The sequence below is a fragment of the Pleurodeles waltl genome, chromosome 8, assembly GCF_031143425.1.
Source record: "Pleurodeles waltl isolate 20211129_DDA chromosome 8, aPleWal1.hap1.20221129, whole genome shotgun sequence".
Taxonomy (NCBI): Eukaryota; Metazoa; Chordata; class Amphibia; order Caudata; family Salamandridae; genus Pleurodeles; species Pleurodeles waltl.
Window position 1 is genome coordinate 34683205 of NC_090447.1, and position 7318 is coordinate 34690522.

Below are 7318 nucleotides of genomic sequence, written 5' to 3' on the forward strand. Positions count from 1 at the left end.
ATTTTGTCACAAAATGTAAAATAACCAAGCATGGTCTCCCATCCCTGTTTTTTTAAGACCAGAGGTGGGCCAGGTCCTGGGGGAAGAAATATTTTTCTTTAAGGGGGGTACGTGGCCCCTCCACCATGCCTAGTTCCAGTCTGAGGACCCCTAACCCTGAGGCCCACTGCAATTTCTAGGGGCATCCCAGCCCCCCCTATGCTGATTTCCCCAGGGACCCCAACAAAAAAGGTACTGCTGATGTTTAAAGGGCAGGGAGAGCATGTGGACACCTTCTCTGGGCTAATTTTGGCCTGGGACACCATCCCTGGGGTGCAGTCATATTTCTAAAGGGAGATTGGGGTCCCTTTCCTGGTCTTATTTCAGCTCCAGGGACTCCATCCCAGGAAGCCTGCTGCTTCTTTTAATGGGAAGGGGGGTGATTCACCACCCTGTGCTTCTTGAGGCCTCAGGTACCCCATCCCCTGGGGCTGCGAGTTCAAGAAAAAGGGAGGGGCACCGCATGGCAACCTTCACTGAGCCATTAATGTCCCTGAGGACCCCATCTTCCAGGGTGGCTCACGCGCTATGTCATGGGGAGCCCGCCACCTAGGACATAGTGGTTTCTCTTCTCACACCAGTGTGAGCAATGAAAACTGTGTTTTCTATCGCTAGGCAGCACCATTTTCAAATCTCTAGGCAACTGGAGCAAACAACAAGTTTGTGAACAGCTGGCAGGAGCTTAACATTTTTTCCCATCCTTTGGGAGCAGCAGTGACTTCGGCTGATAATTGTTCTGTGATAAAAAAAGGTATCCCGTTCGCTGCACTACAGTTCACCATATTCTTCTATGCACCAATGTCTACTGTAATATGGCAGATAGGATATCCATTATCCCCCAAGTGTCCCATCTGCAAGACTGTATAAGCCTGTAATAATCAAAGTTTGGACTTAGGGTAGTAGAATTGAGAAGAGAGTTGGAGAAGAGCAGTTCCACTGGAATTATAACTTCATAACAAAAACATGTTGGAGAGTAAACAGACCCACCACCATGCCTCTGGTAATTTTGCATAGCCAAATATTAATTGTGAAGCATATGAGGGTATATGCATATCTATATATGCCTTGCTTATTAATGCAGGTAATTCATTTTTAACACACATACAGTGTGTGTTCAGTTTGAATGCGAAATCACATTTTGATTACGTTGGTGTTCTGGCTTAATTGTTCCTAGCAGTCAATGCTATGATTGATTACCTAGCTATGATGTGATGTATGTTTGGATAAAATCTGGCCCAGGCTATGTGACTATTACTGCTCAATATCATCAATCATCTCATCTAAATTAAAGCCCAATGGCCTTATGGGAACAGCAGTGTTCTGCTACTGTACTGTGCTAATATGGACAGTATAAACTAGTGTTTGAGCTGAGCATCACAATTCATGTTTTTTTATGTTTTATTCTTACTTTCATGATATAGCTATTTCTGTTGCTGGAGCTGGCAACAGGCAGCAACCAGTGCCGGCCCCACTATGGCATGAGATAGCTGCCTATCTGCGGCAGCAGAAGTTGGATGCAGTGGCTGTAGAGTATCATCGACTGGTGGCCCTGGAGGAAGAAAGAAGAGGAGTCAGGGGCCTCACGTTCCTTGACCCACCAGCCTGGCTTGCCTCCAACTCAGCTATGCCACCACTGCCACCAACTGCAGCCAGGGCCAAATGCTGCCATACCACCCCTAGGCTCCCCTTCCCAAATTCAACTCCACGCCTCCTCCACCATGTCCTATGAGAACTGGTACACCTCAGTCGTGATATGGCCTAGCTGAGGTACACCAGCTCTTGTAGGACATTTCACTGATCCAGCATGGGCAGCAGAACAGGGCCAGGGAAATGGATTCACTCAAGGCCTTTTCTATTGATGTTTTGTTTAGGTGGAACGGCATGTTGTAAGTGGAGAGGTTAAGAAGGGCAGAAAGTTGGGGAAAGGGTTTTAGACCTAGGACTTTTAACTTTTGGTACAATTATTTGACTTTGGGAAGGGGTGAGCCTATTGTGAGTGGAGGGAGTGGATCCTACCAAAAAATAAATGGGCTTTACTTTTTTGTTTGCTATCATTGGCTATCTTTCCATTGCTAGTTGTCATAGTATAGCATTGTTGACTGTACTGTTGACACAAGAGTGTGACACGAAGCTGCCATTTGAATTTGTTACACATTATACATCGACTTTTCCCCCCTAGAATTTCTCTACCTGAAGTCCATTGCCATGTGTGTATCCTTCAGTAGGTTACTTACCTTTTCATGCTCTCCTGTAATTAATTATACCCCATCACCAGAGTGGCACCTCTGAAGGTGGTCAATATGTTGCTGACTGTCTTCCTTTTTGAAAAAGTCCTGCACAATCAGGTTGATGCAATGGGCCAAACACAAGACACTGACATATTCACCATCTGCCATGGCCCTGATTATATTACTGCCTTTGTCAATTGCAACAATCCAACTATGAGACTTCTGGGTCACAGCCATTCAACCCCTTGCTGTTAAAGTCTTCCAAGATGTTTGCAGCTTTATGGGATTTCTCCATGGCGAACATCGCTACTGTTACATGCCGCTGAATGCCCTTTAAAGTTTCTTCAGATCTAAGACCTACAGATAGCTGTTGCCTAACCCCCACAAAAGAGATCCAGTGTGCTGTGATACACATGAAATCAGTTGCTTGACAGTTGGTCCATGTGTCTGTTGTCAGGTAGGTAGTGGGAACAGCACTCTGGTACAAAGCTTTTTCAATTAATACATCGTGATGGAGTGCTGGAACTCCAATGGAAATCTTCCATTTGGGGCAGATGGCTGCCACAAGTGCTTAAAACCCCATTCCTTCCAAAAAGGAAAAGGGGAGAAAGTCCAGTGCTTACATTTTTGGCTGAGACAAATCCAATTCAAACTCACTGCTTGTCACGATGATTGCAGTAGCTACCTCGCTGAGAGTCATTGGGCTTAGGTTGGGGTGATGCAGTTGATACAAGAGTGTTGCTCTTAGCTTGTAACCTAGAGGACAGTGCATTAGGCTTTACAAGATTTCTGAAAACGGTGGAGGGCACCATTCCAGTGGTGGGAATCTGCTTCTTTTTCTCCTCCTCACTGGCCACATTCTTGACAGGAACACCTTTTTGTTCAGCCATCCTCAAGCTCTGTCAGTTGGCGCTTTGTTTCAAAAGTGGAAGCAGGCAGAGGAGGACTCTGGTGGTGTGGTGTAGTGTCACTTTGTGCTGGCTTTCTGTCTGGCAGCACTATAGGTGATGTCTTTTGTGCACCTCAGCACACAAACAAGAAAAGCATTATGTGAAATGTGGCCTGTTATTAGTTTGAAATATTCATACAGACAATAGTGAGGTTATCCCAAATAATTAACAACAATAGTGTATCCATACCAATCCAAACATTATAATAATATTTCAATTAGGATAAAAATAACATACAGATTTAAAGGTTTGCTTTATGTGCCTCTAAAGTGAGACATTGTGGGAGGCAGGTGAATGGAGGTACAAATGGTAAAGCAACAAGTAAGGAGGAATTGACAACAAAGAACAAATGCAGGTATGTGGCAAAAGCATTCTGGATTACTACACAAAATGGCAGCCGGCCAGGTGGACAGACAACAACAATTAAGGAGGCATGGACAACAAAGAACACTTGCAAACCATTGTACACTGACTATACAAAATGGACGTGGGCCAGAGGGCATGGAGAATTTTAAAAAATTGTGGTCTATGACGAACACAATGTCTTGTCAGATGTTCCCTGAAATGTGCCTGGTTTTGACATAGATAAGTTCACCTTAAGCCTAGGAAATCCATTATCAACATCCATATTGCTTATATATCTACTTTTTTTCCCCTCTAGCAATCAAGTGAGTAAAGTAATGAAGAGAAACCAAGGGATTCTAAGTAATTAATCCATCTTCACAAAACCCCTTATTTATAAAAAAAGAGGCAGCAATTTGGGTGACCACCTGGTAAACCTTGGTGAATTGGACACAGAAAATTAACGTCAATCAGTCCATTATCACCTCTTGGGGTCTACCACCAATAGTGGGCCATTACAAATGCCAGAATTACACTGTTTGCCCCCTTACCATGAACATCAATGAGTTCTGCCCTACTGCAGCTTCAGGCTACCCATCACAACCATGAACAAATTAAAAAAATGAATACAAGTACAAGTACAAATATATACTGCTGCATGCCCTCTGTCAACAACACCCTTAAACAAAAGTTTTTTTAACTTACTTGTTATATCACAAAAAAATCCAATACTGTACATGCAGCAGGAATTGAAGAAGGTGATCACAGAGAGTAGCCTTCTGGACAGAAAGAGGAAGTTGGAGTCTTTTAGGCACTTCCTTCCTGTTGAAAAGAAAAGTAAAATTAAAACAAAATACTTTTTGCACTACAAAAAACCCTGAACCATCCATTTGAGTAAAATAATCACTCAAAAAGGTATTTTTGAGATGTTTTAGCTGCATCTTGAGTAGAAAATCTACTCGAGAAGCAGCCATGGCTGCTTGCAAATGTTGTGATTGCAAATTGGTGCAGGAAGGCTCCATGGTGGCCGGAAATCACGCTAGAGGCCTTCAAATCTCACCTGCTCTCACAAGCTTTCTTTACAGAGCCCCAAGTGGTTCCTATGAACATCATGAGGCTTGAACAGCAGAAAGATTCTACAATATGCCAATTGGTGGTGCTTGGCAGGAACTCTGTGTTAGACGTGTAATAGCGAATTACCAAATTCCGCCAACTCTGTGAGCGGAATTACATTTCCTCCTGGGCCAAACAAACAATAAATCTTTCAAAAACTGAAAACAGTTTGCAAGAAGCTGTGCTATAATTGCCTTGCCAGAAACTTCACAAACCCAGAAATTGCACTAAAGGGTTCAATATTTGACAGCTTTCAACTTTGGAACGGCATTTAGAATTTCTTTCACATGGTGGTAGAGAAGTCCTCATGTTTCCATGCTGTGCTGTCTGCAGCCTATGCTCCTACCTTCTCAGTTACCTTGGATGCTACTGATTATTTTAATAAATTAATGTGAAGGCCCAGGGTGTGTGCAAGTGACAACTGACAGCATCTTGACAGCAATACGGACGTCCCCAAGAAGAGCAAATAGCATCTGTGCCCTCTTTCTGTACCTTTGGGTACTCCATATTGCAGCAGAGGATAATGACACTGCACAGCTTCTTCTGTAATACCTATTGGACAGACGTATGTTTCAAAACCACAGAATGTGAAGAGGTGTTCTCTCATTTGCACCTGGGCATGCAATCTTCACAACATAGGTACAATGACAAGGCGGGTGTTGAGAAGTCAATTAACTGAGTAGCAGCGAGGAGATACGCTAATATTAGTGCTGTCACAACAGCACAATTTGGAGGGAGCATCAGGGAGCCTCAGGTACCTATGAAAAAATAGATTGTACCTCCTGTGGAGAACATTCTTGCCCCAAGCAGGCAAGTTCCAGCTGCTTAGAAAGCCAGGAAGGAGTTTTAAGGACTATTCACTGCTACACTGGCACCAGCACCAGTGCTAGAGAGAGTACTTCCTTAGTAATTAGTTGCATGGTGCTCTAATGGACACCAGAACTGACTACAGAATGGGCCTGATTTAGAGTTTGGTGGAGGGGGTTACTCCACCACAAACGTAATGAATATCTCATCCACCGTATCCTGATTCCATTATATCCTATAGACATCATAATACGGTGGTCGGGATATCCATCTTGTTTGTGGTTTGTGACGGAATAACTCCTCTGCCAAACTCTACATCTGGCCATATGTGTGCTTTGTGTTTAGATTTCCAAAACCAAAGCCCTAGAAACTCAATCAAATTTGCCCATGACTGATTTCTAAACTATCACAGTACTTTATGTTGTTCATAATAATTTACTACACATTCTGTTAATATAGAACAGGAATAGATTTAAATTGATAAACATTAAAGGAACATATACTATCTTAATTTGAAATCAACAATGACTCAATGACATCTGTACATTTCTTATTCTCTCCACAGATATTGACTTGCCTCAACTGAAATTATGGTCTCTGTTAACACAACCTCATTTGTTAAAATAACACATTTAGAGATGATCTGCTTTCCAAGTTACCATAGCTGGCAGCACTGGCTTTCTGTTCCTTTGGCTCCTCTTTTTTTTCATCCTTTGTTGTCAATGTCACAATCTTCACTGTCATCCGAAGAGAGCAGCGCCTCCATGAACCTATGTACTATTTCATTGGCTTCCTTGGAATTATAGATCTAGTTCTCTCTACATGCACTGTACCCAAAATGTTTGCAATTTTTTGCTTCAACTGGAAGGAAATTGAGGTGACTTCTTGCTTCATTCAGATGTACATCATTAATGTTTTCTTGGCGTCACAATCTGCTAAATTTCTTGTAATGGTCTTTGACCAATACGTAGCCATCTGCAACCCCCTGAGGTATTGTTCAATCATCACTATCAGATTTGTTGCAAAGGCAATTGCATTCATCCTGCTTAGGAACTTCCTATTGACTATTCCACTCCCAGTGTTTGCTTCTCAACTTCCACACTGCTCTGTAAATGTTCTGAAGAATTGCATGTGCAGTGTTGTATCAGTGTCAGATCTTGGTTGCGGATATGATAAAATTAACAAAGTCTACCAGCTGTCCCTTGCTTTCACCTTCCTCGGAAGTGACTTCATCCTTATTTGCCTATCTTATTGTATGATACTATGTGCTGTATTTAAGCTTCGGGCAAAAGGGGCTGCAGCAAAAGCCCTCAGCACGTGCACCCCCCACTTAATTTTGGTCTCTTTTTTTTACACTCTGCTTTTGGTTTTGATTTTCACAAACGTAATGGGGGAAAAGATCCCTCCAGACATTCCCATCTTGCTCAATGTCATCCACCTTGTTGTTCCACCTGCTCTCAATCCAATTGTTTATGGCTTAAGGACCCAAGAGATCAAACTGGCTGTCATTAAACTGATACGGCGTGGAAACTCAAGCACACCATAAAAAAAAAGGGATATACTAGTGGAGAAACATTTTCAAGGAGCCCCGTATTCCAGAAGAGAGAGCATAAGAAAAACACATTCCAGAAATGCAAAGCAAAATACTTGTATGCTTTGTTAAACATGAACAAACCTGATCTCCCTTTTGTTGACTTCATTTACAGTTTTCTCTTATGACTTTATAATTCACTGACCCCTTTCTTGTCTTAGCCTCACTTTACCCCCTTGTCCCTCTAACACTTTTGTTTCTCTGTCTAAAGTATTTTACTCTTTCACTCTCATTCACATGCGTAGGTC

General features: G+C 42.5%; 1 pseudogene; it reads left to right on the top strand.

Moving 5' to 3' along the window:
* Positions 1 to 6069: 6069 nt before the first annotated feature.
* LOC138249349 (olfactory receptor 56A4-like) lies at positions 6070 to 7025 on the top strand (annotated as a pseudogene).
* The last annotated feature ends 293 nt before the right edge of the window (positions 7026 to 7318 follow it).